General features: G+C 38.2%; 1 protein-coding gene across 2 annotated transcripts in view; it reads right to left on the bottom strand.

Annotated features, from left to right (window-relative positions):
- gcgrb (glucagon receptor b) overlaps positions 1-17,978 on the bottom strand; it is a 63,151-nt gene extending 45,173 nt beyond the window's left edge. For both annotated transcript variants that reach the window (XM_077201379.1, XM_077201378.1), the window contains exon 1: positions 17,713-17,978. The gene's annotated coding sequence lies outside the window, so the exon portion shown is untranslated. The remainder of the gene's footprint in view (positions 1-17,712) is intronic.
- Between the last annotated feature and the right edge of the window lie 982 nt (positions 17,979-18,960).

The raw sequence follows: 18,960 nt of genomic DNA on the forward strand, positions 1-18,960 counted from the left end.
CCAAACAAATTTGAATAAGATAAATATAACTAGGGCTGCAACTAACGATTATTTTGATAATCGATTAATCGGACGATTATTTTTTCGATTAATCGATTAATCGGATAGAAATTAAATTAGATTTTTTTTTTATTACAACTAAATAAAACCGTAAATCAGGGTCTTTATGTGTAAAAGTGTACTTTAAAAAGTGCAAAAGCCACACATTGAGTTTTACTAATATCAATATTTGCATTGTTTTTAATGATAATTGCTGATGGCAAGTTGACAAACATGATTATTGTTAAAAAAAATGATATCCAACATATTATGTTTTAACAAAATTTTTGTTAAAACAAATTTACACAGACATGTTGTTCAGATGTGAATATCTGAACTAAAAACAAACTAAAAACATCTAAAATATATAATTCATTTAATTTTTATTTAAAATTAATTATATATAAGGAATATAAGGATAAAGAATATAATATATATTATATATAATATATAAAAGAATAATATAAGGATAAATTGATTAAATAAATATAGAAAGACTGAAAACAATTGTGTGAACGTAGAGCCGCAGTAGATCGCGTTTGAAAAACAATTAAAACTTAGTAGACAAATGCTATAAAAAGAGAACGGAATGGAGGTAACGTTACCCAGCAAGCTAACAGGCTTGAGTAAAGGACAGGAGAAATTATGCATTAGTGCACAAGCATTCGCTGAAAACCACTGAGTACAGTGACTAAAAAACAATATTTTACTGCTGCTGTTATTAACTGCCTTTATATTTAGTGCTTCGCTTTGTAAAGACCGTTTTAATTTAACCTATTTCTGCGGTAGCGCTATTTTAATCCATCACTTACGTTGCGAGCGAACTGATTGCGCAACCTGATGCTCGAGACAAAATACAGACATCCCAAGATCCCGGAAGTCCCGGGAGTCTCCCGCATATTGATTGCGGCTCCCTGATGCCCGCGAATTAGTTCAAACTCCCGAAATCTAGAGCGCGCATGCGAGACAGAAGAGACTGCTCCAAACCGTGTAGCGCGCGCGCTCTGGCAGAGCGCCTGAGGGAGAGAGACCTTGCGTGTGTGTGCGTACCAGTAAACGCTCCCCGTGACGTAAGCAGACAAACTAATCGATAATGACATTCGTTGACAGCGATTTTCATAATCGATTATAATAGATTTTATCGATTAGTTGTTGCAGCCCTAAATATAACCTTGTAGTATAAAGATATTTCTCAAAACACACACACACACACAGGCCTATTGCAATCATTTGTACATCAATGGAAAGTTTTTCTTCGCAAACAGAAGCATTTCTGCTTTGTCACCAGATAGTGTGTTTCTTCTCTCTCTGCCACATGTCCAGCCAGACTGAACAAGCGCTCACTGTCAACGCTTGTACAAGGTGCAGAGAGGTAAACTCCAGGATTGGGAAATAACAAAAACAAGTTTAAATGGGTACATTTTCCTTTTCTTTTCTGCCATAGCCTACTCCAGTTCTTGTCAAAACACACCAGACATGCAAATTCTGTGCATTTTGGGCACTTTTTGTGTGAAATCATATTTATTTTGTCCATCAAAAGTAGGGCTCTAGTCAAGACCACCTTTGTCGAGTCCAAGACCAGGACTAGTCGAGTCCGAGACAAGACCAAGACCAAAGAGGTTCGAGTCCGAGTCAAGACCGAGTCCAGGACAGGGAAAAAAAAGTCTTGTGCAAGACATTATCAAGACAATCATTTTGGGTTATTATTTGTTGATCTAAAAGCAAAAACAGTGTCACAACACCCAGTATTTTAAAGTATAAACATTTATATCATATAATCTTCTAATCTAAAGAAAACAAAATGATGACATATGGTGATACCTCATAATAGCAGTGTTTCACTGTGGATCTGAAAGACGCATACTTTCACATTCAGATAGCCCCCCATCACAGGCCATTCTTGAGATACGCCTTCGAGGGGCCGGCTTATCAATACACAGTTCTGCCGTCCGGTCTGTCCCTAGCACCCCGTACATTTACGAAGTGCATGTTTCTCCCCTGAGACTGCGGGGAGTGCGCGTGCTGAATTATATCTCGATGACTGGCTGGTTCTGGCGCAATCGCGACTCACACCAGAGCAAATAAACGGAGCGCATATAAATGGCTTTTATGTGTGCTTACTGGGAACACAATAAAGACAGCTGGACTCGGTCGAGACCAAAAGCCATATTTGGCAAGACCAGTGGACGAGACCGAGACAAGTCCGAGTCCGAATAGCAGCGAGTCCGAGACAAGTCCGAGATCATAGGAAAACGGTCTCGAGTGCGGACTCGAGTACTACAGCCCTAATCAAAAGTGTGCTTTCACTTTAATTGGGCGTGAGCAGCGCAGCAAAAATAGACTCTGCGCCGAAACTCCCGCTTCACCGTTGATCACGCGCTGCTCCCGCTCCTGTGACTGCACACAGTGATTAACATGCACGCTTAAAAAATAAAAATAAAAAAAAAAACGCGCTCGCTTGCAGTGTGAAATGGCCGTAATGCACGAGGTTTCCTACATGTGCGTTCTGTGTGCACGTGTGATGCTGATGTTGCGCGATTTTAATCATGCGGCGCCTGAGTGCATCTGACCGGCATAAAATATGTCAGACTGACCGGCCGGTCGCCGGTTACGTGAAAATCGGCCGATTCCGATCACCAGCCGATCAATCGGTGCATCTCCAGTTAAAACAAAGTGTCGGCTACATGTGTAAGAGTAAAAGAATGACAACAACTCAACAATTACACAGCTTGTACAGTTAAACTAAATGGCTTTTTAAAAGGTAAATATTTAATAACGTACGTACTTATTTTTTTTGTATGCCAAGGAACAGACTAAAAGCACTATGGCCAAAACAGATTTGAGTTCCTCTTACATCATCACAGACTAGGGGTGTAAGGGTTAAACAACCGAACCGCACTGTTCTGCACACACTTGCACCGCGGTTTATCTTAAATCCGACGACGCTTCTGTAAAACGGTTTATTGAAAATAACAATGCGTAAAACAGACAGACAAAGTTCTGCTAAAGCATGTTTTCGTTGATGATGAAGACTAATTCTGGGTTCCCAATAGATTACAAAAGTGATGATAAAAAAAAGTGGACAAATTGTTCAAAGTAACTTTAATAAGGATTCATCTTTACTTTACTTAATCTACACACTCAAATATGCAATGTTATTGTTACAGTAATTTCTGTACCTGAAAACTAATGTTAGGCAAGGCTAAATAAACGTTCTTTTAATTTGACAGCAGACCTTTTTCCCCTGAACATCGCACATACCGAACCGTACTGAAGCCGTGACCATACAGCCCGAACCGTAGCACCCGTACCACAAACGGGATAAAGAACAGAACGCAGGCAATATATCGTTTTTTTTTTTATTAATTTGGTGCTTTTATGCGCAGTGTGTGTGCAGTATGTGCCTCAGACTCAGTGGATTTCCAGTCATTGATTGCACTTGATTTTGCAGTCGCACAACTTTTTAAAAGTGTAGTGTAACATGATTTTCATTCAGAGTTTTCTTTGCCCTTTTTTTCATTTGGGCTACTGTATTTTTTACAGTAAGCCAGTGCTGCATATACAGACATTCAATACTATACGATATTGAGAACAATACTATAGTTGCAGTGCATACAGTATACAAAATATTCACCTTAGTTGCGATTACTATACTTTTTTACGTAACTGCAGATTTTGTTTACTGTACACAATATACATTTTCTAATGTATCCGCATGCTCTGAATGCTGTTCTCTATTCTCAGATCTGTAATGATTATATATTGACTGATGTGTGTATGATCTGAAAGCACTGTTTGGTTTTGCCAGAAGAGGCAGGAGTTTTATTAATGTAGTTTGAAGATTTGGTTTTGTGTTTAATGTTGTGATAAAATGTGTGAAGGGTTCAAGACATGTGTCTTAGCAATTGTGAAAACCTGTAAAAGGCTGTCTAGTGGAAACACTTCATATAATGACACGTTTGAAAGTGCTGATGTGTCTGTCTCCTGAACTTGATGATGCGTGATAGTGTCTTGTGAAGGACCACAAACTTTATTGTTCCTAAAAACCTCAGTCTGTGAGCTGAGCAAAGGAGTTTTTACACACACACACACACACACACACACACACACACACACACACACACACACACACACACACACACACACACACACACAAACACTCACATACACACACGAACACACACACACACACACACACACACACACACACACACACACACACACACACACACACACACACACTCACGCACACAAACACTCACATACACCCACACACACAAGAGCACACACATGCATACTTATAAACACACACACACACTCTCTCACACACCCACTCACACACGCATGCACACACACGTCCACACACACGCACACACGCACACACTCACACACACTCTCACACACACACTCTCATACACCCACACACACAAGAGCACCCTCACACCCACACGCAGACTCATAACACAATATGGCATAGTGATCTTAATTACATATTGTTCTTAACAATGGAGCTAAATGATTTAAATATGAGTGTGGCAGTATGAGTCACAACAGATAGTCTTATAACAAAACCACCCACACACACACACACACCACACACATATGCAAACACACATTCTGAATGACTGTACTTTACAGAACTACATTTCCTAAAGCAAATGTGATCGGCACTAGATCATGCAAAACATCCCACCATGACGTGGTTGCCAGGGCGTTGCTAGACTTAGACATAGACTTAGACTTATCTTTATTAATCCTTTTAGGAAGACTCCCGCAAGGAAATTGAAAATTCCAGCAGCAGTTTTAGCAAAGGAAAAAGAGAGTAGCAGAGAAAAGGAGAGAATACAATACAACAGTGCAATAATAATAATAATAACATTAATCAGAATATCAACAACCATAAATTATTTTAAAAATTGTCAATGTTAAGTCCACTGTTATAGTGATATAGTGACCAGGTATAATGTAAGTCCAGGTGTGTATGTATACGTGTGTGTATATGTATGTATATGTAGTGTCCTCTCTGCCCTATTTTCTCCTCCCCCCAAGTGAGGAGTTGTAGAGTCTGATGGCATGAGGGACAAAGGAGTCCTTGAGTCTATTAGTCCGGCACCTGGGAAGGAGCAGCCTTCCACTGAACCGGCTCCTCTGAGTGCTGATGATGGTGTGCAGAGGGTGGATGGCATTATCAATAATGTCCAGTAGTTTGTCCAGTGTCCTCCTCTCTGCCACCATCACCAGTGAGTCCAGCTTTATACCGATCACAGAGCCGGCCCGCCTGATCAGTTCATCCAGCCTGTTGATGTCCTTCTTGCTATGTGGTTGCCAAGGTGTTCCAAGTGTTTTGTTCCTGTCCTGCACCTTCATCTCTGTGATCTTCGGATCTGAAGAAATTAGTTTTTTTATTCACCTGCTTTATTGTTTGCCAGGTGAGAACTGGCGAGTGTGAAGCACAACTACAAGCTGGAGAATGTAATGTATCATCATTGTGCGTTGAATAATAAATGAATGAACGTTGAATAAGTTATGCTCCGAGGTTTAACACAATAGCAATAGCAATGTCTCCTTTGTATAACAAGACATATGCTGTTGTGTTTCTATGCTGTCCATTATAAAATCAGCCCACAATCCCTGTTCTTCATTATCTAACACTTCATTAATATTCAAACAACATCAAAGACCAGTTCAATTAATGTTCTTAATGGAATTATTATAAGAAAGGACGTCATACATGCGCACATGAATTAATTAATCTCAGTGCTTCAGAAAGAGCAGAATCAAATGCATTAAACATTATATATATATATATATATATATATATATATATATATATATATTACATACATATTTAATAAAAGCAAAAATCAATAAATACAAGCTCAAAACTTGTCAGACTGATATCTGAGACTGTTCAATTATTCTCTGCCCTCGGCGCTCAAATCTGAAAAAGGCTCATTAGCATAGATTAATCAGGGCTAAACGAGTCTGTAACGAACTCAAGAAGCTATTTCAGCTTCTGCTACTGCAAGAATCACTATCATTGCGTGTCCCTTTTATCATGATGAATTATTTAATAAATTTAGCGTGTGATTAGTTTGTAAAGAAGAACCACAGCACACGCCATTATTATATTATATTACCATTATAGCGCTAAAATCATCATTTCTTCACTGACAGCCTTTCAAAAGCATCGCACTTTTAGGCTGTGGAGAGACATCATCAGTTAGATGAGTTTAGCAAATGTGTACAAAACTAATACACATTAAAAACAACATTATCGGAGTAAAAAGTGCTAAAAAAGACTCAAACTCCCTGAGCGAACTGAATCAGTCTGAACAGACTCAAGAGACTGAGCTCTGAGTTAAAAGAACAATTCACTTAATTATTAAACTTCTGTCATCAATGTCTTTCTTTATTCTGCAAAACTCGCTCTTCAATTCAACACAAGCATAACGTCCAATGAGCTGTCCAGCTCCAAAAAAAGCACCATACACACAATTGTCCCAGCCAACAAAGATATATTCAAAGAACGTTTTGCTCATATTCGTATAAAAACATCATTTCTGAATGTTTTCTTGGTTCTACGAACATTAAAGGTGCAATGTGTAAACATTTTGAGTATCTATTAACAGAAATGCAATATGTCATCCATAACTATGTGTTCAGTGGTGCATAAAGAACTTACTTAATAAACCGTAATTTTTTTATTACCTTAGAATGAGGCATTTATATCTACATAACCACGGGAATCCCCTTCTATGAAGGTCGACATATTGTGACGTCATGTTTCTACCGTAGCCGACAGCGAACAAACAGCGTTACAGAGCGCGTTTCCTCACTACCTTGAAAGAGAAGCAGCAGAAAGCTAGAAGCTAGCCATAAACACCGTGAGTAGTGACTTTTCCCTTGTCAGTGGTGTAAATATGTAGTTGGATTGTTTCATGTAACTTAATTCTTCTCCCTCGCTGTGTTATGGCTTTGCTATGTGGGGATAAACGTGCTGGTTACGTTCGGGAGACAGCTGATTAGTACTCTTGTCATTGACCGTAAAACAGTTACAGGAATCACCAACCCGTCGATCTTGGAAGCATTTTAAGTCGATCGAGTTTCCAAAATCAGAGAAAAAAGCCTATTGTGTGTAGTAAGTGCACTTACCATGGTGTCTAGGGGATGCGGAGGCGCGCACGCTGTTACAATCATGTCATTTTTGCCGCGCGCACCTTTGGACTCATGCGGACTCGTCAAGTATAAACAAGGCTTAACGTTTTAACCAGCTCAGCCACAGTAACAGCTAATATTAGCCAGCTAAACTTTTACTACCCTGTTAGAAAAAATATATAGTTGCATAGTTTCGTGTGGTTCTTCTCCCTCGCTGTATTATGGGTTTGCTATGTGGGGTGAAATGTGCTGGTTACGTTCGTGAGACAGTCAACTAATTACTATTATTATATTACGTATTAAGACCCTTGATCCTCGCCTGTCTATGGCTTTGTAAACTTTATCCATGATGTGGTTTATAATGGACTGTGGAACAGAAACTTGGTTTACTCTGGCTATTCTCTGCTGTCTCAGAAGACGATGTTTGTCCCGTTTTAGCCACCGTAGCTTCTTCGAAAGGGAGGGGTGAGCAGTGGGCTGAGCCCTTAGTGCAACTCGCAGCCGAACCGCTAGATGTCGCCAAAAGCTACGCACTGCACCTTTAAGGGAACATTCCTTTTCATCATTCTGCAAACATTATCCCTTACGGAACGAAAATATATTTCCCATATATGAATGATCAATATATTGAATAGTTTAACAGTATATTTGAAAATATACAGAATAATATATTGTGTACAATATATTGAATCAGGAAATGCCGCATTTCATATATTGAAAAATATGTGACATTGATTTTCTAATATATCATAATGTATGTGATTTTATAAAGTCCGTGATAGGTGCTCTCGGGGTAGCGGAAAGATCCAAAGAAACGAGAAACGAGAAACAGCTCCCAGGCACTCAGTCAGGTTTACAGTGAGGAGAAGGATAAAGTTAAAAAGCCTTTATTAAATATGGATTAAGTCGTTATAAAAGTGCACGAGCCAACATGTTTCGACCAGCACGTGGTCTTCTTCAGGGCAAAGTACAAAAGATATGAAAATGGCAACAAATTATAAGTTAAGTCCCACCTATAATCAGAATTTACTTAATTTGAAGATTTGCTCTCCTTTAACCCTCGTGTTCTGTTTGGTTTCTGTGTACTCCCCTTATGGACCGGGTCAAATTGACCCAGATTGGATTCAATACAATTCCTCAAAAATCACACTATGAAAAACAACAAAGATTTAGATACAAACTGTAAACTTTTAATATCAACATTTGTCAAACATTACAAAAACATTATATCTGAAAATATGATTTATGAAAATGTTTTTAAACCAATTTTTAAACCAGTTTTGTTTTGACAAAATTGGAAAATAAACAGTATACTGATTTTTTCCTGCATATACATTTTTTTTTAACTTTTTTCTTTTACATTGTATGCTTTGAACATCGTAAATGAACAATACAATTTTGCTGTATAATGAATTTTTTTAATTTTCCTAAGTCAACTTTCCCTAGTTTCCTAAGACCTAGTTCACTAGTTTCAATATTCACTCACAGGGAAGTGAGAAACCAAACATAACAAAAACATTTTTTTTTTGGCTCTTTGAAGCTGCCTTTGAAAATCCTACATAAAAGTTTTGGTTAAAAGCTAGGTATTTTAGATATCTTGAATATTGAAATTATTATTATTATATATTGTCTGACACAGATAGTAATTACATATTTTCATCAGTAATTTGCAAATAATTCTGAACACTGTGATTTTAGCTTTTTCAAGTGTGTTTGGTTAGGGTTAGAGCACTTTTAGATGCACTTGCACGTTAGAACTGCAGCTGAATTGCCCTGACATACAGAAAATAAATGTATTTATTTTGTGTCTGTACAGTTGCTTAAAAATGGCTGTCTATGATGGGTCAAATTGACCCGCAACATAACACAAGGGTTAACAGTCAGAAGCAAAGCATGCTGGGAACTAGAAATCTGCTGTAACTCATTCTGTGAATGTGTGTGTATACATGTGTGTACAATACATTCACATTTATATGTGCACATGTATGTGCAATATATGTACACAATAAAGGATAAAACTTTGTGAATATTACACGTAATGCTATTTTTGTCTTCATTTATATAATAGCCATACATGGTCAATGCACATATTGCAGTATATTGAAAAATATAAGAACTAGTTTCCCATATATGGAAATGTATTATGTAATATATAACATTATATTTTGCAGTATATTCCCATATATTTTTTTGTTCCGTAAGGGATGGGAACGTTATGGAAGCTTGTTTCCGCAATTTCTGCAAATCTGACCTTTTTTTCCTTCGCAATTGCGACTTTATAACTTTATATCTCGCAATTCTGAGAAAATAAAGTCAGAATTGTGAGATGTAAACTCTGTGAATTGAGAGATAAAAAGTCACAAATATCTTCTTAGTAAACAAGCGTCCATAGAACAAGTAAAACAAGTAGAAACATTTAAAAAATGTTTAAAAATGTAACGAGCATGAAGCTAAAATGTTTCAGAAAAGAACCTCCATGAACGATGTAGAAATAAAGTTGTTGTGCTAATGTTTTGAGAACATTATTAAAGACCAGATAACTTTAAACAAACACTCTATTAATGTTACTGGAAGAAACTTTGAGAGAAAAAAAAGTTGAACACTATATATCAAGTCTTCGTAAGCCATATAATCATTTGTGTGAGAAACAGACTCTCAGGGCTGTGTGATATAGCTAAAAGAAATGATCACGATATAATGTTTAATATCGTTCGGTATCGATAGTTATTGACATTTTTTAAAACGACAAGTATAAAAGTTTGAATTTAAACCACGTTTTTTAAATTTATTTATCCACATTATTAAGGCAAACAACAAATTATTTTAGTTTTAGCAGAGTACAAAAATGTCTTCTTTATGTCTTATATTCAGATAAAAAAGTAAGTGTTAAAGAACCTCTTGAACTTCAATAAAATGTTAAATGTGTGCAATGTAAAAGTGTGAACGTAGAGCAATCAAGGCAAACTTTGAGGTAGATCTACATCTGTAATAAGTAGCGGTGTAACGGTTCACAAAATTCACGGTTCGGTTTTATACGACACAGTGGTGTCCGGGTTCGTGCGTTTTCGAAACAGCAAAAAGAAAGAAATACTAGAGAAATCTCCTCGATTTAAAAAAAAATATATATATATTTTTAAATAAGAAAGAAGGAGAAAGCGGCACTTGAAAATATCGAGCGCTATATCAAACATTTTTTATATGGTTACCAACAAGGGTGTACCGTCGATAAATACCTATGCCGTTTTATCGCAGCCCTTCTCAAACCTCACTGCACTGACATGCGCATGTTTAAGTGTTTGCATCCAGTGCTAAACCCAGTCTCTGTGTGATGAATGGCACTGAGAACTAATACGGATCTAGACTCATTTATATATGTCACTATAGATGAACTAGCAGCCAAAAATAAGACTGATTATATTTTCTTTAAAGTAATAACTGTTTCTTTCTCAGGGAAACAGCCTGGCTCTGCTCAATCCATTCAGGTGTGTGTGTGTGTGTGTGTGTGTGTGTGTGACCAGTGATTCACAGCCCCATCTGAATACAAATACACTTTCAATGGGCTCTGTGGGGGAAACGATCATGTTAGCAGGGTTGTGTTTCAAATCACGTAGTGACACGGTTTGATGTCAATGACAGCAGTGAGTGAGTGTGATTCAACCTGAAGCACACACGGCAGTAAATACAGCAGAAGATTCGACCAGTCTAAGAAAATGAGCTCTGCTTTAAAACACAGTGAACTACAACCTGCACCCTCATCCTAAACCAGGACTCTCATCCCTGCATGATTTGGGACGCTCTCCGCAAGCAATATCTCAATTGATTCAAATTGTTTGGTGCTACAATGTTGCTAATCTATCAGACAATGAAATACTGTAATACGCATAAACATAAAGGATACAGAAATATTGAGCAAAATATTATTATATGTTACTAATATACTGACTAAAATATACATTTTTATTGCTTATTTTCTTCATTAAGTGTGAGAATCAACTGCTCTGCTTTTGACAGCAACCTATCAGCAATGAGAGACACAACACACACACACACTCTCGCACACACACACACACACACACACTCACTCAATCTCTCTCTCTCTCACACACACTCTCTCTCTCTCTCGCACACACACAGAGACACACAAAAAAAAACACATGCGCACACAAAAACACATACTCACACACACACACGCACACTCTCTCTCTCTCTCTCTCTCACACACACACACACACACACACACACACACACACACTCTCTCGCTCACACACACACACTCTCTCTCTCTCTCACACACACACACACACACACACTTTCTCTCTCTCTCTCTCTCTCTCTCTCTCTCTCTCTCTCTCTCTCTCTCTCTCTCTCTCACACACACATGCACACGCTCTCTCTCTCTCACACACACACACACTCTCTCGCTCACACACACACACACACACACACACACACACACACACACACACACACACACACACTCTCTCTCTCTCTATCACACACACACATGCACACGCTCTCTCTCTCTCACACACACACACACACACACACACACTATCTCGCTCCCACACACACACACTAGGGATGGGAATCGAGAACCGGTTCTTCTTCAGAACCGGTGCCCAGTGAACCGATTCCTTGGAACCGTTAGCATGCTTGCTTAACGATTCCTCTTATCGGTTCCGCTCGTTGCAAATGTGTCATGACGTCACACACGCGCTACGTTGTTTTGGTTATATTTCACTCGAAAAGACGACAATACGGTCATTTGCAACACTTGTAAAATTTCAATTTCATCAAAGGGAACTACTTCCAATATGCAGAAACATTTGGCCACACAGCATGCAATTAATTTGACGCGAGTGTGAGTAATTAAAAATGCTCCAACTACTTTAAAAGCCTACATCCGGGCACATTTCGGCTTTTATGAACAACCTGGTTAGCACGACATGGAGAAGAGACAAATCACGCACAAATAGAATATGCAGGAGGTAATACCACTAACTTGAAATACCACATTAGCCGTGTTCACTCGAGCTGTTATAACGCCTGCAGAGTCTGACTGCTTTAGAGTAAGCATGAGCTCCAATATCACCCGGATCCGCACCCAAAAACAAATCATCCACCCGCCCTAATGTTATCTGATTTACGTATGCGCACCCGATGGTCAAATTACAAGTATTCTGTGTTTGTTACGCGTGGTTATAAATGGATGATCGTCTTCAACAACGGACTCGTTGACGGATGCGCGCGTCTCAGGGTAACATTATACAATGATGAATGAGCGCTGCTTTTAAATGAACATTTCTTTAAAACAAAATTGATTTGACAGAATTTCATTTTCTTAATGGCATAAACAGACTTTAGTCCCATGAAACTTTAACTGGAATGTCACTGTTTCTGTCACTGCGACTTCCCGAACAGGCGAACACACACACACACACACACACACACACACGCGTGCGCACTCACACATCACTTTTGAAGTAAAATTGAAAATTGGATGCAGTGCACCGCGATGCATCGAGATATCGAATCGAACTGAATCGATGACATGATAATCGTAATCGAACCGAACCATGAGACCAGTGTAGGTTCAAACCACTAATACTCTGTGCTGTGTCTTCTGATCAGATATTAAAGTGAGTTAATACAAACAAACACATTTGTACTTATTCCCTCACCCAATGAGAATCGATAAGAGAATCGATAAGGAATCGAATCGATAAGCAATATCGATAATGGAATCGGAATCGTTAAATTCTTATCAATTCCCATCCCTAACACACACACACACACTCTCTCTCTCTCTCTCGCTCACACACACACACACACACACACACACACACACACACACACACTCTCTCTCTCTCTCTCTCTCTCTCTCGCTCACACACACACACACACACACACACTTATACATGTCTATAAAACTCACACACACACGGATGGAGAAAAAGTAATTCATTCAGTAACGGTTATTTCCACTTTTCTAAATTAGGCTAAATAAGCTAAAGGGAATTTTATATAATGGCAGAGAAGGGAAAATAGCACAAAAATAACTTAATTGACACAATGACACACAAACACACATAAATAGCTCAGTCTCTAAAATAAATTGTTTATTATTTTTAGGAGACCTTTTTCATCCAAAATTACAATTCTGTCAATTATTTTTGACATTCAGAAATAATGTTAATTCTTTCCACCAATGCCATTTTAGTATCTTCTGTAATATTAACAAACACTCCGCTTCACTACAGCCACAAGGGACATGAATAACGTGGATCTGTTTCTTACACAGCTATCGGACAACTTTTGCATGCATTTGATATGAACTATGAAATAATGACATTTTCAATGGAGGAAAATATTCCTTTAAATAAATCAGTAAACAAGCTCCCTATTCTTAATACTAGGGGTGATTTTATATCATAATTGATCTTCAAGATGTCACATGATCTACTTTTCAAGCGAATCATAGAGGTTGTGATCTTTTATATCCTCGTAATAGTGTTAAAATACAGCATTGACTGCTTAGATGGCTGTGCTGACTGGCCGAGTTATATAATGTGACTCTATCGAGTGTCTTTCATGTGTGGTGACGCATTTGAAAAACAATACAACAGCAGAAGGGCTGTGCTGATTAATCAAATTTTAGTTTCGGTTTCGATTGAGGCTTCCAACGATTATAAAAACATGATAATCAAGATAAAATGGTCATCGTGCCGCATGCCGTTTCTTTTCCTTTTAAGTCAAAGTGCATATCTATACAACAAATGTTATTTCTCGTGCCATTTATACGCCAAAAATAGTTTTCCTGTGCATATGATACGCACTTTATGGCGTGTAATACGCACACACTCCCCACCCCTAATCCAAACCAAGGGGTTTTCAGTGCGCAAAAAAAAAACATTTTTGCCGTATAAATGGCACGAGAAATAACATTTGTGGTATAGATACACACTTTCATGAGATTGTGTTGCGTAATTTCGCCGTTTAACTCTTTCCCGGCCAAACACAGAATTTACTGCGTTTCCATTTTTCCAGTGTTATACGGTAGGGGGCGCTATTGCGCATCTTCTGAAAGACTACAGAATCTCCCGATCAAAACACATGTGAAGATGAAGCAGAAACAAGCGATAGCATATGTAAGAAGATGCATAAACTTACGCGATCATCAACAGCATATATCAAAACTGCCTAATGTTACTGAATGAAACGTTGACCCACGACGAGCTACAGGACTGTGAAGCTTTAGAGGTGTTGATGGACTCGATCTACTCCATCTGTGTTTAGATCATCATCCTGAATCTGATCCAGATGTAGTGTTTAACAAAAACATGATTTGCTCAGATTTTTGATTTAAAAAAATGCATAAGGCCGTGTGTCCACTAGGCGGTTTTTCACGCAGCTGGCGTAAAATTCCAATTGTTTTCAATGGGAGCGCCGCGTTTTTTAAAAACCATGAGCGTAACGAGGTGCTGAGCGTCTATTTAACGCTCAAGAGCTGAGCGCCAGGCGTTTTTTACTGGTCGCCGAGAGTTGAAAAATTTTCAGCTTTGGATAAAACGCAGCCCTCATCAATGTCACTTTTTACACAGCCGTCCAATCACAGTGGAGGAGGGGCGGGACAAATACCACACTGACCAACTGTCACAACATTCTTTCTGTACAACGACATCAACCAGCAGAGCTAACCGAACACAATGGATGAAAAATAAATTTTTAGTATGAAACAAATTATCTACGAAATCAGTTACAAGGAAACTGTGCTGCGGATATTCTGTATCATAGCAACGAATCGTCTCTACTGAAAAAACGCAGCGCTGCCTAAACGCTCTCAAGCACCCAGTGCTGGACGTTTTCAGCAGAGCGTCTAGCGTTTTCAGATGGCTAAAAACGCTTTGGTGGACACAAGGCCTAAAGCTAGAATAAAACTTTTTGTTTGTTTGTTTGTTTCAAAGCAGAGGGTCTGTTCTTTCTTTTGATATATTACATGTTCAGATATTCACACAATAAAATATTCAGGGGGCTATGATTTTTTTTTGTGAAAATTGTCAAAAATGTTGGCGGTGGCTGGCAACTTAAAAAAAAAAAAAAATGCTGGTGGGGAAAGAGTCAAAAGCCTTATCTTAAGGTCCAAATCAGTCAAATCATGTAACGTGTGTCGTAGAATACAGTTTTTCTGTGTCGCACTGCGAGAGCGAAGTATACTCAGGGTTTCAGACGCGAGCCTAAACTTCAAATACACACAAAAATATGTCAAAATGTCCATCTTGGCGAGTATTTACATAAAGACAGTCAGTTGTGTCTTAACTGAATAAACCATTGGGAAATAAATTGGATGCGGATCATAATATTAGATCCGTGCATTCAGTCTTGAAGTCTAAATGCTGTCTGTCATTAATGTACAACAAAAGACAAAATCTGCTCTTGGCTGAATAGCTTTAGTAGATTTAATAAGAATCAATCTATATATGTAATTCATACAGTGAATACTATGCAGTGTTTTAAAGTTTAACTCTGGGTTTAATGACTATTTTAAAAAAAAAAGGTAAACATAGAAGTCCATAGGCATATTCTTGGTAGTACATCTCAAAATTGGGGAGATTGCGATTCATATTGTGATTGTTTGCAATAAGATTGTGATATGAAATTTTGGGAAGATCGTCCAGCCATAGTTGATTATGAGGCAAGGCAAGTTTAATTATATAGCACATTTCACACACTATGGTAATTCAAGGTGCTTTACAAACAGAAAGGAATTAAAATAATCACAAAATAAAAGCAAGGGAAATTAAAAAGGAATTAAAAGAGTAAAAATATATTACATAAATAACCTTCTCATCTACCAAAAGACTGGTGTATCATATTTTTCACTGCTTGTTTTATTTTAGATTTCCCCAATAATAAATAATATCTAAACACTGTAAGAGGGGTGTGGTTTCAGACTGTTGTTTGGTTTATTCTGGGACACACACACACACACACACACGCGCGCACACACACACACACACACACACACACACACACACCTTACATGACCAGTCCATCCCAGAAAGCCCAAACCCAAAGCAAATAATCCGCTAATGCAGAAACGCTCCTGTAACAATCCCAGGAGATTATTAAGCACATTTGAGCTCCGGTGCAGATATTAAAATATTGATGATGATCATGTTTTCACTGTATCACATTCAAACACTCCAGGAATATAAGGTCAATATTATCCTCCTGTAACGCTCCACTGTTTGCTTAAAGCTCTGGATGCCTGCTTCTAATTATGGATCAATTTGCAGTAGGCCAACAAAACTGTCCCCCACACACACACACACACGTGCTTTGTTCATGGTGAAGCTACGTGTGCAGCCTCTCCAAGCAGAGCACACACACACACACACACACACACACACTCACTCACTGAGGGGAATGAATGACTTATGCATAAGATAAACACTTAAGCTAACATCTCCTTTAATGACCAGACAAGTGAACATCACCGGCCAGCGAAGAAACTATCTCGTGCTGTACAGACTGTTTACTGAAACTCAGTTTATAGCCATCAATATACTGTTCATCACTTGAACATCATGAACATCACAGCGACTGAGGGAAGATCTGGAGTCAGATACACCAAGATACATAAGTCAGGTGAACAGAAAGCTCTGCTAACTAAACTACAAGTTAACATGATCTTTTGAACAACGTCATTCGTCTTTGAATAATAATACCAAGTCATCTCAATGGAAAAAAGAGTCCCAATCACCCTGAACACACACGCACACACACACACACTCTCTCTAACTCACACATACACTGTGACAACTGCATTAAACACAACTGTACAGTTGTTTCCTTCAAGGGGATATTTCTAACTTAACATGATTCATCACTTTTATTTCCATAGTAATTGATGATTTCTCAACATTTGAACCCCCTCCACCTACCTTTCAATATATTTTTGTTACAAATTACAAATATTACTTTCTAATATGACTAGTAAATCATAATTTGCTCAAATCACAATGACAATCAAAAATGGCCAAGTAGCCTGTAGCCTAAATAATGACTTTCCGGGATGCTTATCTGCCCACCATGCTGGATCTTCAAGAGCAGGCAGAGAGAGAGAGAGAGAGAGAGATCTGAATATGGAATCATATTTTTCTGTTTTGAGCGCTTTTCTGAAACTGAACAGTATTTTGTGGTTGTATGAGGTTCTTGTAATCCTCATAAACACCGTCGATGACAGTTTGACCGCCTCGATAATATTCAGTCAAATCCTCGTAGGGCGCAGGTCAGCTTTAACAAAAGCTCTAGTAAAGTAATTCAAACTAATATCTGAATGTGCGAACATCTTTTATAAGTGTTTCTAAGAGAAATTAAATCGCCTCAGGTGGAGCAGGTGTTCGAGCGCGCGCGCGCAATGGGCTCAACGGCCGCGCGCGTCTTCAACGGACCACTTTCGCGACAAATAAACCCACATAATTGTCAAAAACGCTTCAAATCAGTCGTACTCACCCGAGGAGCGTCCAATGCGTGGGCTTCATCCCTCAAACTGCTCATCTTCCTCAGTAAATTCAAGAGTTTGTTGAGCGCGCGCGTAATCCACCACAAACAAAAACAGATTGAAACTAGCGGATCGGTGATCAGTGGAGAGTAGAAAAGCGCACAGGCTCAATAGTTTTCGCTGTCTTTTGTCCCTCGTGTGTGTGCCGCTGCCTGTTTCCCGCAGCTGAGAGCAGAGCGCGTGAGGGGTCAGATTCGTTACCGGGAGCCCGGTGTGACGTCACCGACCGCATACGGCACGGTTATTACAGTTGAATGAGCGCGAGAGATCAATAGCAGTTAAAATGTAATTAAGACTTCACTCAGCGAACGAGCACGACCTTCTCAGACACGGACGGGTACAACACATACAGTCAAACCGAAAGGTAGTCAGACACCAGATATCATTTTTGATATTTTTTTACTAGTGGGTGCGGGACACTTTAGTTGATTTATGTAAGTGGGGATAGCAAAATAAAGTAAAATGTGACATTATACCCAAATATTCTTCTTACAGTGATCAGTAAAATTTGGGACCATTTTTTTTTTCATTGCTAATGCACCTTTTTACACCACAGAGTGAACAAAAAGAAGCATTGCTTGGTAATTGTTTGAGCTAAACTGGTATTATCTAATTGTGTAGTTAAATTTAACAGCTGACAGATATTCAATGTGTGAGACAGTCTAACAGAAGGATGGACAAATAGTGAAATATCAACTGATTTAATAACTCTGAATTCTTCTCATATTTTATTACCATTTTCTAAACTATAGCGGATAAACTGTGATAATGTGAGAAATGTTGAAGGTGTCTGAATAAGTTTTGGTTTTACTGTAAGTAAAAACATAATGTATTTATAAACACAACGACAAACAAAACTCTAAATACTTTCATCAGTGATAGTTTTGTATCATTAATGTCTATGCAAAAACCAGCATATTGGTTTATCCAGATTAGAAGTCTAGACTGTTCTGTTTTTTCCCCCTATTAGTGAAGATGCATGGGTCATATTTCATACTATTTTATAATAACTGAAATTAAAGAAAGCCATAAGGACCATTAAGATTTTTGTGACTATATTTAAGACAATTATGATGCAAAAATTAACAAATATGCTTTGTAAAGAGTTTACGAATTATAGTATTTGATGTAGTGACTTTGAGTTCATTTTAATTCAGGATGACTTTTTTTATGACTATATTACACTAAATATGAGTCCA

This window comes from Siphateles boraxobius, unplaced genomic scaffold, assembly GCF_051911475.1.
Source record: "Siphateles boraxobius isolate OS27281-9 unplaced genomic scaffold, OSU_SipBor_1 47, whole genome shotgun sequence".
Classification (NCBI taxonomy): domain Eukaryota; kingdom Metazoa; phylum Chordata; class Actinopteri; order Cypriniformes; family Leuciscidae; genus Siphateles; species Siphateles boraxobius.